The following is a 17,652-nucleotide window of genomic DNA, read 5'->3' on the forward strand; positions in this document are numbered from 1 at the left end:
GTCAGTAATGCCAAAAGTGTAAACGAACACGTGCATGTTGGTGCACATGCCCTGCACGTGCAAAATATGTAATGTTAGTCAAAACGCCTAATGCGGTTACCTTGGCTGTGAGTCGCCAAAAATAAATCAATAATTAGCTGCAGTATCTATTCAAATGTCGGTAGGTGAAAGTTCGTGTGAATACATGCATTATTAACAAAACAGTAATACAATATAAACTGACCAATTAGGAATTTTGTTGAGTGTATATCAATAAGATAAAGCCCTTCCCCCACCCCCATTTCATATTTACTGTATGGCTATGTGATAATTGTTGATTAGCATTATGCTACACTAAGTAATCTTCACTGTTATGAAATCAAACTTGAACAGTAATGTTTGCTGGATATTATTACAAGTGCCTAAAGTACAAGAAACTGACAGTAATACAAACAAAGAGCAAGAAAATGATTGCAATGTTTGAGACACGTACGGCGATACAAATTGGTGTTACTGTGTAAAATTCTAAAAACAACCAGGAGTACATCTTCAAATGCTGAATGATATCATGCGATGCTTTATTTTGTCCAGCAGACGGCTGGACGGACAGGCGAACGGACAAAAGTAAATCTGAGTGCCCTCTCTTGTTTAAGACCAGCCGAATGATACTGTGCTGAATCATTTCTATTGGCTCCGTAAAAAGCCAGGAACGAAGTTGTTCTAATTAACTAATTATTTGATCATTAGCAGTTTGAAAACTGTCACTCTGGAGAAAAAAGTCAAGCACACCCAGACCATAAAACCAGTCTCTTTAGGAAAAAAATCTGAATAATGTATATAACGTCATTTATAGGAAATTAATTAACCCTATCTGAAAGTGCCATTTAGGTCTGTTGGAAGAAAGGCTACATTGACACATGATTTCAAAAGCATTAACCTTGCTGTTTCATTAATTCTCTTTTCAGAAAATGCTTTGAAGTGAATAATTACCTAATATCGTACAAAAATCTTTTGATTTTGTTTTGTGCAAATTGATTGGCACAAGTGAAGCTGAAGGAATACGACTGTTTACTTTGCGCAGACAGGATTCGTACAAAAAAAAACAAAAAAAAAAACAACAATACAATGAAAATGAACACACTTGGTTACAGAATTATTAATATCAAATTCTTTATATTTCATACAACCTGAACATAATTTATTTTTATGAATACTAGAGGAGGAAATTCATCAGTACATTAAATTTAACCATCCATCTGTTTTAGAGAGTGGATATAACGTACTGGTAATGTAGACTAGGTGCTGAAATATTATTAGTCAAACTGAAGGTCACCGTTGGTAGTGTAATGTAAGCTCGCAAAATATGTCTTATCTTAAATCCACAAGCCAATTTCTATTTTCTCATAATCACGGTATTTGTTCATACAAACAGAAATTTCAGCAATTTTAAGTCTACCTCTGTATTTAAGTCTCAAAACATTAATAAATACTGCATGATCTACTGTCGTTATTTACAAGCTCAATATTTCAAATACAGTTTTCAATTTCCTAAATTCCCTGATTGATGGTGAGAAACAAAAAAAAACGTGAGAGGCAAAAAACTAATGAAAATAAAATCTGTTTGGAAATTGCATTATCTACAAAACAACGCATGCTTCTGCAATATCGCACAAAGTATTTACGATATGTCAAAGACAACTGTATTTCTTTGATCTAACAGCGGGTAAAGTGTTGTTAATTATTGCATGATTGTATTTCCACATTTTTCTTTCATTCTTTACATTGAATGCATGTAATCAGAAATGTTTAATAGGGCAAATGAGCAATGAATTTTGCATCTGTAATGCGGTCACGTTATATCTTAATCAAGTATGTAGAAACGAACTTCGTTTGAACGTAAAACTGTCTTCGCATTTGAAATGTAAATTATCCTGTACAATACCGACAACACGTAAATACATTAGGTGTGGTTGACCTTAACTTCTGTGTCACATCAAAAAGTTTATATAATCTGATCTTCTACGGATTACAATAATTTCCATTCCACATTTTAAAATCAATATTTCAAAATAGTTATTTATAATAGATAATTACAATTAATAATCAAAATGGAATATGGGATATGAGAATTACTATCATTCTTAACTCAATGTCAGTATAACCAAGTTTCTGTTTCTTTTTTCATCGCAATACCACCTGAAAAAAGTTCATGATGTATTTCTCATGATATTTCTTTCCAACAACAGTGTCTTGTAACTAGTTCAGTTTTGATTCCAACAACTCAAAAGATTGGTGCTTGCTAAAAGTAGAAGTGTAAGAGTATCTATATATAAATCATCACTTAGACTACGTATTCATCACCTTCAATTTATTGTTGTTACTCTGTTTCACCTGTGTCAGTGTCCTAATCAGCAATCATTCTGTGAAAGACTTGAGATGCGTGGGGTATGTTATTATTAATTACATAAACTTTGAAATATCTTTATTCGTGAGCCGTGCCATGGGAAAACCAACATAGTAAGTGTGCGACCAGCATGGATCCAGACCAGCCTGCGCATCCGCGCAGTCTGGTCAGGATCCATGCTGTTCGCTAACAGTTTCTCCAATTCCAATAGGCTTTAAAAGCGACCAGCATGGAGCCTGACCAGACTGCGCGGATGCGCAGGCTGGTCTGGATCCATGCTGGTCGCACACCCACTATGTTGGTTTTCCCATGGCACGGCTCTTATTCGTTTTGGCAAGCAAGAAGATGATTTACAATATTACGCCGTAAGAATATTGTGATGAGCCGATTTATTCTCAAATTTTATGTTTTTTATATAAGTTTAACAGCTTCTTTTCCAATACAATCAAAAATGAGAAGAACAGAGAAGAGCAATTATACCATGCATCCTGCCAGCCTAAGTGTAGAGAGAACAAAACAATGTTGCTTTTATAGCCTTTAATGATATATTAATACCGAAATTATGGCAGTAGATTTGTGTCTATGTTCGATTTTTATATTATGTTCAATAATCGGACACATACTGCGTTTAATTGTTAATATTTCTGTTCGATTATTTCATACAAATAATTATTTTCGTGTTACGTTCGAATTCGTTCGATGATAAAAACAAAATGTACTTGATTATCGCACAGACTTTGTATTTAACTATTTTTATATGTCCAATAATTGAAGACATATTTGATACATTACTGTTTATATGCGTTCAATAATCGAAAACATTTGTGGTACAAACTTCTAATATAAACAACTTAACGCATACTTGTGCAATTATTGAACATAATATAAAAATCGAACATAGACACAAATCTACTGCCATACGAAATATCTGCTTAAAGATAAAACAAATAGATATAAGGTAGTGGACCCGTAATAACAATCGGTTATTTCCGTTCGTTTCCGTATTCTCCGAATGCGACTTTGGCATTCTCCGGTTCCTACGAAATCTCATTTTCTAATATGGCCGAAGGTTTCCGAAATCGCGTACGGGTGATACGTAATCCCACGGAAATTGCCGATTTTCATTACGGGTTCACTACCTTAATATATTACGTAAGCGTTATTTCAATTGCCAATACTGAGACTTACTAAGAACTATTAATATTGCTTTGATTATCCAATCAATATTCTATAAGCAACATAATTCCACTGAGACCAGCACTACCATTTTTGATCAAACCTAAATGGAAACTATCGTGGCGTCCTTACCAAACCTATCGGTCATAATAATTGTATGATTTTGAAATGTCATTTTTATAAGCAAATACTGTCTGAATCACTTATCATAATATCAGAGAAAATCCGATATAAAAATGTTAAATGCAAAATAAAGCCAATACAACCGGACTGATATATTAGAATGTGGTTGATTTTATCAAATGTAATTAACAAAATTTAATCTATAAACAAGAGCTCGTCGAACACGAAATGCCCCCCTTGATGCATTTAGTAATTGCACAAGGAACAGAAATTATATGCTTACTGTAAACGAAAGTACTACCATTCTGGTTTAATCTGACCTTGACCTTTAACCTATTAACCTAACGAGAGATTACAGATTGATCTTGGCGCCATCCACTGAGCCATTTTTGAATGTTCCAAATTTCAAGAATAGCTCAAGGTCAAAATCAAAGTCAAATTTCATTTAGGTACAAAACAATGTGTATGTGGTCCAAATTTGAAAGCGGTGGCTTGAGAAATGTGAAAGCAGGTCACTAGATCAATTTAAAGGTAAAGTTCATTTCGGTAAACAGAACTATGCATGTGCTTCAAATTTGGAGGCTGTAGCTTGAGAAATGTGAAATTAGGTAATAGATAAAAATCAATGTAAAATTTCAATTCAGAACACAAAAATATGCACGCAGTCCAAATTTGAAGCCTGTACCTTCAAAAATGTGAAAGTAGGTCACTAGGTCAATCTTAAGATCAAAGTTCATTTTGGTACACAAAACTATGCATGTGGTTCAAATTTGAAGGCTGTAGCTTGAGAAATGTGAAAGTAGGTCACTAGGTCAAAATCAAGGTCAAATTTTATTTCGGAACACAAAACTATGCAAGTGGTCAAAATTTGAAGCCTGTACCTTCAGAAATGTGAAAGTAGGTCACTAGGTCAAAAACAAGATCAAAGTTCATTTCAGTACACAAAAGTACGCTTGTGGTTCAAATTTGAAGGCTGTAGCTTGAGAAATGTGAAACTAGGTCAGTAGGTCAAAATCGAGGTCAAATTTTATTTTGGAACAAAAAACTATGCATGTGGTCCAAATTTGAAACCTGTACCTTCAAAAATGTGAAAGTAGGTCACTAGGTCAAAAACAAGGTCAAAGTTTTTTTTCAGTACACAAACCTATGCATGTGGTCCAAATTTGAAGGCTGTAGGTACAGAAATGTGAAAGTAGGTCACTAGGTCAAGATCAAGGTCAACTCATGTCAAGGTTCGTTTTGCCACTCAAAACTATACATGTGGTCCAAATTTGAATGATGTAAGTTATGGACATGACATGGATTCTAAGTTTTTCCCTATATAAGTCTATATGAACCATTTGACCTCTGAGGCAGGGCCATATTTGACCCGAGAGGGATAACTTGAACAAACTTGGTAGAGAACCACTAAATGATGCTACATTACAAAATACCAAAGCCATAGACTTTGCGGTTTGGACAAGAAGATTTTCAAAGTTTTTCCCTATATAAGTATATGTAAACCATGTGACTCCCAGGGCGGAGCCATATTTGACCCTAGGGGAATAATTTGAATAATCTTAGTAGAGGATCACTAGATGATGTCATATACAAAATATCAAAGCCCTAGGCCCTGTGGTTTTGGACGAGAGGTTTTCATTTTTTTCCCTATATAAGTCTATATAAACCATGTGACCCTAGGGGTGGGGCCATATTTGACTCCAGGGAAATAATCTGAATAATCTTGGTGGAGGACCACTAGATTTTGCTACATACCAAATATCAAAGCCCTATGCCCTATGGTTTTGGACAAAAAGATCAGAAACCATTTAACTGTTCCTGGCCAATGTGACCTTGACCTTTGACCTAATGACCTCAAAATCAATAGGGGTCATCTGCTGGTCATGGCCAACCTAACTATTAATTTTTCTGACACTAAGCCCAAGCGTTCTTGAGTTATTGCCTGGAAACCATTTTACTGTTTCTGGTCACTGTGACCTTGACCTTTGACATACTGACCTCAAAATCAATAGGGGTCACCTGCTGGTCATGACCAACCTCCCTGTCAACTTTCGTGACCCTAGGCCTAAGCGTTCTTGAGTTATCATCCGGGAACTGTTTTACTGTTCAGGGTCACTGTGACCTTGACCTTTGACATACTGACCTCAAAATCAATAGGGGTCATTTGCTGGTCATGACCAACCTCCCTATCAACTTTCATGATCCTAGGCCCAAGTGTTCTTGAGATATCATCCGGAAACCGTTTTACTGTTCAGGGTCACTGTGTCCTTGACCTTTAACATACTGACCTCAAAATCAATAGGGGTCATCTGCTGGTCATTACCAACCTCCCTATTAACGTTCATGATCCCAGGCCCAAGTGTTCTTGAGTTATCATCCGGAAACCGTTTTACTATTCAGGGTCACTGTGACCTTGACCTTTGACATACTGACCTCAAAATCAATAGGGGTCATCTGCAGGTGATTACCAACCTCCCTATCTACTTTCATGATCCTAGACCCAAGCGTTCTTGAGTTATCATCCGGAAACGGATAGGTCTACATTCCAACCGACCGACCCACCGACAGACCGACCGATCTACCGACCGACGTCTGCAAAACAATATACCCCTCCTTTTTCAAAGGGGGCATAAAAAGTGCAATTATCATATGTCATAAATATGCCTAACTTTATCAATAGCAGAATCAAGAGCAGCAAAGAGATTAATAATGCAAAATAGTAATTCTATTGCAATATGATACATAAGTAATCACGATAAGGTTGCCGTGAAGACTAAACATGAAAAGCAAATTTTCAATAATGAAACAAACTTATGGACCTTATGTAAATTCTCATAACCTCTTTAACCTTCCAGAAAGCAACCGATTTGAAAGTGTCACTGACTTGTAATAAGTGAATTGGTATTGATGTAATTTAAAGATATTTATGGCCAGTAATATAATTTTCGGAGACACGACATGGTATACTAAGTGAGGCGGTAAATAACCGGACAGTATGCAAATCTTGTGACAATGTTGCCAACAAATTAACAACGGAAAAGACGCAAATATATCTAAAGATGTGGTCAGATATTAGTAACAGTGTTGATCAGTTTATAACTTGAAACAGGGTGTTGCTATGAAACTAACGTGTCCATGCATTAATTTAAAGCAGAAAAAGAAACATTAAAGTTGAACGAAATGAATGTGCAAGAGAACGCAGTCATAGACCAGAGGGTTATGTTTTTTCCATAAATTATAATTGTATTTTGGCACACGAGTTATACTCAGCAACTTTTGAAATAATTAGCTGTTGATGCAGTACAAATCGCATGCAATCATTTTCTGTATTATTCTTCACGTCTACCAAATATTCTAAACATCACATAAAAATTTACATAAATATCATGTTTTCTACAAAAAAGAGTAAAAAGGTGAGCTTTTAAAGACAAATATTTCGAAGGCAATAAATTTCAAAAGTGTTTCATAATTTTCACAGGCAACTAGAATTAGGAGCTTTCGAAGAAGCATTGCCTTTTTAAATACTTTTTATATACCTAATCGAGACAAAAACGACATTTAAACACTAGTTTTGATCACTGTGATCCCAAAGGTTAAAACATGTATGATGCTAGTTTGAAAACCTTTTAACGAAATTTATCAAAACGGTTTGAAAAACATTTGCAAAACTATCACTATAAACATTAATGATTCTATGCTATTGACACAATACATGTAAACGTAATGTTCTTGTACATATTTTTGCAATCATTCGCCGACGGTTTCAAAGAAAAAAAACTTTTACACAAGTAAGTATTATGTATCATTACCGAACATACTGAAGGCCATGGACTGCGCGGCGAAATGTTCTGATTCTACAAAGCTCGGAAGCAACAAAGTTATTTGCCCTTCCTACCACTATTTCAAAACACCTAAATTCAATGTATTTTAGACAACACATCTCGTTATCTCAAAAAGATTGATGTAATTTGACTTTCATAGTTCCATGGTATATAAAGGTATCAAAGATAAATAAGTTTTACGACTTAACTTATCGCCTTTTTTCTTTTTCTACCCAAGTGTAATAGATGTTAGCAGCTGGTACTAAAGCAATAAGCATAACACATAAATACATTAATAAATACCTAGACATATTATTTCTATCAGCTGAATACAAATCAAAATGTTCTGCCGCCAGATTCTATATAAAAATGAAAAATTAAAAAAAAAAATCAAAACTACAGGCTATATTCTACATATTCAAAACCAAACGGAAATTCAAACCGCATATGCATTTATTCTGAAAGGTGACAGACAATTAAAGAGAGAAAAAGGCTGATTGATGTTCATGCAAACGTAACAAGATACATCCAGTAGACTGTTCATTACGGCTTCATTATTTAATAAATCGATCTGCATTTGTCAAAAATGTCATTCTGACATATGTCTTAAGACATTACATACCAAACTGTTTGTTAATATGTTACCTGAATGAATTAATCTGATATTGAAAAATATTTAGTTTAAATGATTAACGAGATAAACAAACTCACGATTTTATTTTACTCATAAATTACAAATTTTAAACGTTTCACTGACAGTCGGCAATACAAATCTATGTTAACCAGTCCATCTAGGGTATTGTTTTTATGTTTACACAATAATGCAATAATATAAAATGCGAACTTCTATTCACAGGAACATCTGATAATTGAATATAGTATGTTTGAGTTAGACTAACTTCAGATTCATAAGATGTGTACAAATACTTAAAGTATTAGAGAGGCAAATACAATTGTCATAATCAGGCAAATTCGAAACACTACTCAAACTCAGCCAAACTTGTACTTTTTCTGTTATCAAGATAATCAAAACTGGATGTGAAAATGATAGAAAATATCATCTGACTATGTTAATTGAATGTCAATTCAGATATACTTGTGTATAAACAATTCACAGACTTTTACAGTTGCTAAATTCGACATTACTGAGCAAAATATGCAAAACTATTTCTAGACAACACTTCAATCATAAGTGAAAATGTCTAGGAATTTCAAAATAAATTTGAAAATATTGATGACTGCTTTTGTTCCGTGCCTTCAAAGCATTTTCCTAAGGGAACTATTAATGGAAGTTGTACCGTCTAGAGATGATCGTGTTAAACTGTTGTTTAAGCCCATATAACTATACTTAATGTGTTTTGAGTTGTAAGTTTGGGCTACATTTGGAGCCAAACTTCTTTGAAATAAATAGATGGGTTTAACACCGGGAGTTCCATGAAGTAAATATTAAAACGTCGATCCTGCAGTATAATCCGATACAAATAAGAAACGTTCTTGTTCATTTATAAGTACTTTTTGGGAAGCTTCTTGATAGATTAAAAACTTTCATCATGCTGAATTTCACTCAGGGATCGAATGTTTTTGTTTCTTATTTTCGGAAAGATGTTATTTATAGACAGATATCTATCAGTACCTCAAGCTGCTTTCCTTCAGTATGGGAGGTCCTAAGTAATAAAAAGCTAAGTATGCGATAACATTCGTTTTTTTTTTAATGAACATGTTAACATGTGCTGATTATGACTGTATATTAATTAAGACAAAATCTTCTAAAGTTGGGGCTGCTTTTTGAACATCAAATGTCTTTGTTCAGCCTGAGAAACAGTAAACATTTAACAATGTAATGCAATTATAAAAATTTAGTGTCATATGAAGGGAGTAAAAGGAGAGGAGAAAGCATTTTATCGGTAGAACTCCCGATCCTGTGATTACAAAATAAATATAAAGCACTCAATTTGAAATAAAGCAGATGAGGTATAAAAGTATATAATTTATAGACTAGTAAACAACCAATAAGTCATGATATTATTTGGCGGGGTTATACAAGTAATCTGAAATAATTCAAGTCAGCGATCTTAACCGCTCGGACACGGAATACTCCTTTTTTTTTTTTTTTTTTTTTTTTTATCTAAAAACCCTCTACTGTAAACACGCGAGATGATAACTACATTATAAACTGAAAATAGATAGACCCTGAAAAATATCTCGTCCTAGTCATCCTTATTGTAAATATATCATGTGACAAAATAAAAACTAAAGTAGATTTACCAAATAATTGATATCTGCAGTCAAAACTGAAAATGGGTCTTTTCAGAACGAAGTATTAGTGATATCTGCAGTTGTTCTCTTTCATAAGATATGATGAAGTTCCTACCCTGGTAATGCATACTGTCGATAAATAAAAAATCACTTTTCAATATCCCAAATTACTAACTGATATTCAACGCAAAAGCTTAAAGTTTTTCTGGCACTTTTATCAGTTTTTATCACATCTCAAGGAATTTTTAGTACGTTTGTTTAATATCTAAGATAATTTCAAAGTAACCTTGTGTATTCGATATAAATCCCTCAGGTAAGGCTGATCGAAATGTCAATTTTATTCCAATTTATCTTCCCGAAAACACATTTTATGGCAAATTTATATATTTTGCTTTAAATACGCGCAAATTACAAACCCAAAAAGTACAAAATGATAGAGTTTTTGCATAACAGAAATGCAAGAAATTCACGCTTGATAGATAAGGCAGGGAGGAAGTTTTGTTTTGGAAGATAAGCACACTTCTTCTTTATTAAAGTATTTGTTGTTGTGTGTTTAATCCAATTTTTTCATACCGAAAAATTAATGAAATGAAACATAAACAATATTTTTTGACATACCATTTGTCGGTAACTTGGCACACGAGGATTCGTAAAATATGAAAAGATAATCTTGTAAACAAATTTGTTTTCCGTGTATAGAACATGTTTTCATTAATATTTTAAATGTCATTGGTTATATAAATATTAAATTTCATCTTCTGAACATTATCTTTCCGGTCTTTCTAGGCTGTCTGAGAAAATATTCTAAATTAATATTGATATAGGTGGGTTGTCTGTCTTAAAGATCTAGAATTAATTTTCACCAGATACTAACCACGCTGCTTTTTTCAGTGAAGTCTTAAAATAGAATACTTACTGTATGATTATATCGGTAAATATTAAAGTCTATAAACCTGCCTAGGATAATATTCACCTCGGCCTATCAGCTTCTGGTCAGGTACATAAACTTGGATATTCACCTCATTATCTTATAATTTTATAAAAAGTGAGATAACAATATTCATAAAAAGTAGCTTTAAAAACTTATAGTAACTTATGGCGAAACAGATTTCCAAATATTGTTTATACACCAACGTGTAAGCCGGAAGCAAATTTATGAAACAATGGTATACTTGAATACAAGCATTTTAATCAATACTTAATGGATTTTGCTTTTTGAAACTACTGGTCTTAAAAACATGGTATATTTGAATGCAAGCGTTTTAATTGATATTTAATTGATTTTGCGTTTTAAACAATTTATCTTAGATATTATATTTGTATGGATTGCACAATATTCTCTAGAAACAGTTCATAAACTGAAAACATTTATCGAGACTGTGACGCTTTAAATACTTTAAAAAGGTACAAGGACATACACGGCAGAGCTTTATAAGTATTATGATAAACTCACGTGCATTTTTTAATGTCTTCACGGACTGAATTCCCTCTTCCTTTAAAGTGTTTTTAAAGCTCCATGATGTTTTAAATTTTGTATTAAAACAAAGACAATAGCTGTCCAAATCAAGAATATACATACATGTAGTTACATAGTAAGAAAAACACATAAACATTTAATGTTGTACATAACTATATACCATCATAGAACAGAAAGTCTTAGAATGAATTCAATATTATTCTCAACTACGTTCATAAAAATTCATAACTTATAAAAAAATATATGATATAAGAATAACTACAGAAAATAAAAAATAGCCTGAAATTAATATATTTTATGTTCGTAACAAAAACATGGCAGTCGCATTTTAAACAAAGCCATTAAAGCCCTTTAAGATTAGTTAATCATTCGCGATTCACTGTAAATTGTGAATAAGCAAATAATTATAAAAGGTGATATATGAACATTAAGTAAGTATTCGACTTCTTTCTTCTGTTTAAATGATGAGTGTACTGAAGAAAAGGATAAGAATGAGCATGGAAACTCAAAACTCAAAACGGAGATAAAACTGATTGATGAATTTGACATCCATGTCAAAAAGATGATACGGTATGGTAACTAAATATTCTGTGAAAATATACTTGTTCAAATCTAAGAATGCTTAACCCATACTGACATAATCATCACCTATCAATTTCAGAAAACATGAGGCGGGAATTCTCACTATTTACTGCGAATGCAAGATTCAGCCTACATCTTAACAGATAATAAAGTTGTCTGACAATTTTATTTGCTTATTTTGGTGTCAAGAGTTAAAGATTTTAGAAAGGTAAATTTCGAATATGATTAAGAAAAGCAAGATAATCAGTATGACTCTTTGTACAAATCTTTTGACACTCAAATACATAATAAAATGATCTGAAAGAAATCGAACTTTTCTTCGAAAAAATCGGGTAATTAATTATCTTGGACGAATGACAGATAAAATGCTTAAAAAATCTCAGTCAGGTACATGTGTCAAGAGGTAGGTCAATTCTTTTAAAAATGAAATAGTTTCTGTTTTGAAAATATATCCAATGACTGAAGCAGAAAGGTTCAACCATAAAAAGCTACCTACCATGTAAGTAATCCAAAAGTATCATTACTGCCTATTTGAATTACGATATCAAGCCGATAACCTATTTGAGTAACATGAGGTAATACTATACAAATAAAATAAAATGTGTTTCACTGCGTATATACAGATAAGATAAAGTGATTTATGTGCTAACGTGATTTGGCTCATCTATTCGCAAAACAATGCATAAACAAATATATCTCCAAAACTGACTCATGTAAGTTATAGAATTTTCACTGTTTGTCAGAGAGATTAATTTTCGAGGTGAACACAGTGCGCTGTCTATTAACATGGCGTCATTTCTACAAGACGCAGGAATGCACACTAGACCTTAAAAGTGTCATTACCCTGAACAAGCAGTTTTCGCTCAGAAGGATATTTTTCATCACAATAAAAAGGTCAGTTAACAAAATATTTCAATTAACAAATTACTAATAGAATTATATCCGTTTATTTGTTTATCAGATAAATTGTTCTGTTTGCAAAGATACTCCTATTGTAGTTCTACCTTCAAAAGCACTTATACGCCAAAACAATAAACAAATATACTAGAAGCGATAAGAAAATTTAAAAATATTTCATACACTATAATTTCATATCATCGAGCTCCACTTAACACACCACATTTAAGATGAATATATTAACATATTAACCTCTGTTTCCTTACCTATTTTTCGTTTTTACTGATCCGTTTTCAAACATTAATGCTAGTTACTGAAGTGCTGCCTGCTACAGTATATGGTTGATATTTCCTGCAATTTGTTTCTTATTTGCAAACAGCAGTCACTGTGCAGCTGTGTGTGCCACTGATTTAAATGTTCATCCTTTTACCGATGTCCCCTTTTATAATTCTCTCTTGTAAAACAAAATTCCTACACTGACCGCTGAATTCTTAACATTCTTATATTATTCGGTTAGTTCGTCAGCTAACTCTCCAATTTAACAAGTGTTTACCAAATATGCTAATTAGCATCAAACCTAATTTACTAGTTAGCGAATATTGAATCATGTTAATGACCGTATGCGATTAACGCCTGAGCTACGTAAACAAGTAATTATTAATTGCATCTTGATGAATGCGTATACATTACAAAAATTGTGAAATGCAAAAATGAGTCTATAATATACGCTGAATGCCCACAATCTAATTTATGTTTATTTCAAAAATGTATAACACAAACGACAGCACTGATTTAATGAATATAGAAGCTGGAACAAAGCACAACAATATTTCAGTAGACACAGAACGCTCGCTCACTTTTAACTAAAATTGTCTATTTCAAACCTTTCACAAATATTAGAGCAAATTATTATTTGAAGAAAGGATAACAAGAAATTATTATATTTTATGTGCATAATGAAAAATGGAGCGACCAAACAAAAGCATTACGAGCCTGAAAAGTACCAATAAAAAATTACTGCAGTGTGTAGCAGTGACATACATTTTGAAATTATACTATATAAGTCGAATGTTGAAATTAACTATCAAACTTAAAAAATTCCATAGTTAAACATACTGCTTTTTGTCCATTCTCCATATAAATTTAAAACGGTGTAACTCTTAAATGGTATAATCTGCACGCAAAAAAAACTCATAAAACGCCAATACGTCGACATAGTATTTGGCGAAGAATAATGCTTCTCCTTCCCCTTTTCATTTTTTCCCCTAATAAATTTGTCTTCTAGAGAAGTTCATTTAAATCCATTGCATAATAAAAGTTCAAGTTACTGACTTTTCACAGCAGCAAAATATATTTCCTTTAATAATCCTTCAAAGTACACAAATCAATATTAAAGACATAATAAAATTCTATATATACATGTTCTTTGCTACTCTTTAGTAGAGTTATAACAGACTACTAAAACATAATATAATAATAACGAAAATGTCTTAACAATTCGTCGCCTTATTTCCACAATGTCGTAACTAGCTTTTTGATTGGTTTTGGAAACGACGTTTAAAGATTTGGGTGTCAATGACTTTACACTACTTAAAGCCTTGTCGAATTAAAGTTTAGCCTGTTCATGTTAGTTCTTCAAGGTCACAAATTTACCATCATACAGAGGTCATAGACACATTCATACCTAATGACACTAAAATCTCACTTTTGTCTACAGTGGACTTGCGGTATTGTGGAAATAAGGCGATGAATAAAAACACCGCAAGTACTGTTGTTTATTAAAGTATTTTTTGTATTATTTATCAAATATATGTATCTCTGCTTTTGTTTCGCTCATATATTTGGATATCTCTAGTTTGGATAGTATATAGCGAAAGATAAGCGTATCAGATGCAATGATTTTACGTCGAGCACTTGTTCAACTACTCTAATTATCAGTCCGGAAATTGTATTCTATACAAAAACGAATACTTCTGCAATAATATGCAGTAGTGCACACTGTATAAACAAATTAACTGCTCGATATTACACCGAGTAAACCCCTATTAATATTGCATAATTGCATTTCAACATTTCTTGTATTCGTTTTAAGATTTAATATGTATTCGTGCAATAAAAAACTGTTTAATTATGGCAAAGGAAAAACGAGTTTGCATCTGTACTTCAGTCACACTATATCTCGCCGAAATATCTAGGACGGAATTTCGTTAAATGAAAAAAAGCTATTTAGACATTTTTTTTTGTAATTTGACAATTTCTCAGTAAACTTCCAGAAAAATCTGGGAAGGCTTTTATTACAGTGCTACAAAAAATAAACCATATTGCTATGATAAAGAAAACAATAGTCTCCATTTCATGTTCTGAAATGCTGCATTCGAATTTGATGGTCTATGATAAAAAATGAAAACAAATACCTAAACTGGACAAGCTGATTATCGTCATTGGCTCAAAAGTAGTTTCAGCCAGTTTGGAAAATGTGAAAATTGGTAATAAAGTCAAACTTGATGAAGAAATATATACCTGGGGCTCACAAAATGCATTCAATAAAACAAGAACAGTGATTAGTAAGGTAAGATGCCAGAGGGGAGCACGCACAGTTCCCATTTAGATCAGAAACCGTTCAATTATTGTACGTCTGAGTGAATTTACTGAAGCTGAAGAAGGTCGACCTCTGAGGCATGAAATGTTTCATCATTTCACAAACCACTACTAAAAACATTGGGAGCACATTTAATCATGTTTAACTGTGATGTACTGAAATAAGATGTGATTATGCATCTGAACCAATGTCATATTGTTCCAGTATCCTATAGCTAGTTCTTTTTTTAGTTTAAAGGATTCATGTGCCATTTTCAAAACGGACCACGAAAGATGTTCAGTTGATAAGGGTTGTAGCTACTTAATACGGGTTGAAATGGTAAAGCTAGAGGCATACAATCTGTGTACCATTAGTCTCTATATGTTATCGCAATTATTTGGACAAATAATATAAGACTGAAAGCAGTTTGATTTCATCGATTATTTTACCAATCATTATATTATCATTAGAAGTATGAATTTGCATATCTATCACAACATCTTCACTCATGCTGTCTTCTTTCACTTGTACTGCTGACATTACCAGCCATCACAATGTCAGTAAGACTAGAAATGCGTGAGGTATTTGATATTAATTACACAAACGTCGAACATCTTTATTCGTTTTGGCAAGAAACACGATTATAAAACAACAGGTTATAATAGCTTTTGAACCGATTGCTGCATTATCATACGTTCAAATATTTACTGACTTTTCATGTTTTAACAATTAATTTAATTTTACGATTTTCTTGTCAATAAAAATTAAGTATCAGGTAAGCAATATATTTTATACAGCATACCTTAGAATAGAGAACATCTAAAACGTTCATACTGCAGTCATTTTGTATCAAAAAATGTCTGCGAATAATTGTTTAAATAATAAAGATTCTCGTTAACATGTTGATCAGTTTTTATCTATAACAATCAAAAAGAGAAAACATATATTATTTTCTAATAATGCTGCAGTTCTAAGGTTAAATGCTCCAAACGAATGAAAAAAAAACAACAATCGTAATTAAAAATAAGATAAATAAATGTATTCATTCCCAAGTTTACAATTTTCACTACAATTAGATTCATGAGTTCACACTTTCTGGAAAGCAACCTATTTGAGAGTGTCGCTGACTTATTGTAATTACACGAGTATTGAGGTAATTGTAAGAGCTGATTACTGTCAGTAATATAATTTGCAAAGATACGACATGGAATTCGTAGCCTTGTGGTCAACAATCGGACATTATGCAAATTCGGAGACAACTTTGTCAACAAACTGAAAAATACGCGGATCTAAAACTTTCTTCAAATACTAGCAAGACTGCTGACTGGCAGTGTTTAAAACAATTGGCATCTTGAGAATAAACCGAACCATATTATAACCTCAAAGCAAATAGAATTAAAATCATTTATATTTAATGTGCAATTCAATGCAGTAACAGATCAAAGGCTTAGGCGTTTTCTTTAACTGCAATTATATTTTTGGCACACGGGTTATTCAGCTGCTGTGTTACGTGCTAATTAAATACAGTCATTTTCTGTATCATTCTTCACTGTTACGAAATATCTTTAAGAATTATTACCGTGCTAAAAAGATGATCCGAATGAGAGACAATTCATTCAATACTTAAATAGACCTTGTCTATCAAACAAGCGGACAAGGCGAACATGGAGGACCTGTGAATGTTTATTTTCACAATCAACCATACATTCCAAAGATTTGAACCGAATAAATTGCTTTAAAGTGCAAGAAAAGCCTGACATAAATAATTTTACATGAAAACCATCCTCAAGGCTTTCATAATACTGAAATAATTTTTAAAATCGAATAACTATTGAAAAAGATATGGAAGTTTGAAATTTAAGAAAATAGCTGATCAAGGAGGTGTTTATGGCGTCATTTACACACTGCTGAATTCTTTATTTAACAAATAACCTTTAAATAGATTTATTTATATGTTTCTTGAGTGTAAAATTAAAACATGGTAATCTCTTTCATTATAGCTTGAAAAGGTAGAAAAATTGAATCACAGAAGTAAGTAAATACAGTTCAGATTTGTATCTAGAAATTTAATATATCCGCTATCTTGTTTTTGTTGCCATGGAAACAAAATGGCTCCCAATTTGATTAAATATTTAAATGCTAACAACGTTTTCATTTTTAAGCTGATTTTGAAAATTTTTTCACTTCTTTAAATGATTCAAGAAATTCTAGCAGATAGAATTAACATAAGAACAACATTGCCTTTCCCTTTAAATCATTTGACCTTGAACAATGACCTTGACCTACGAACTTGAGACAAGGATTCATATTTGGTGTGAACAGGGACTCAAATAAGATTTTCATATGTATGGAATTCTGG

General features: G+C 32.5%; 1 protein-coding gene across 3 annotated transcripts in view; it reads right to left on the reverse strand.

The window, feature by feature from the left end:
- LOC123564619 (FMRFamide receptor-like) overlaps positions 1-17,652 on the reverse strand; it is a 212,921-nt gene that overhangs the window by 37,400 nt on the left and 157,869 nt on the right. The window lies entirely within an intron of this gene.

Source organism: Mercenaria mercenaria, chromosome 2 (genome assembly GCF_021730395.1).
Source record: "Mercenaria mercenaria strain notata chromosome 2, MADL_Memer_1, whole genome shotgun sequence".
Lineage (NCBI taxonomy): Eukaryota > Metazoa > Mollusca > Bivalvia > Venerida > Veneridae > Mercenaria > Mercenaria mercenaria.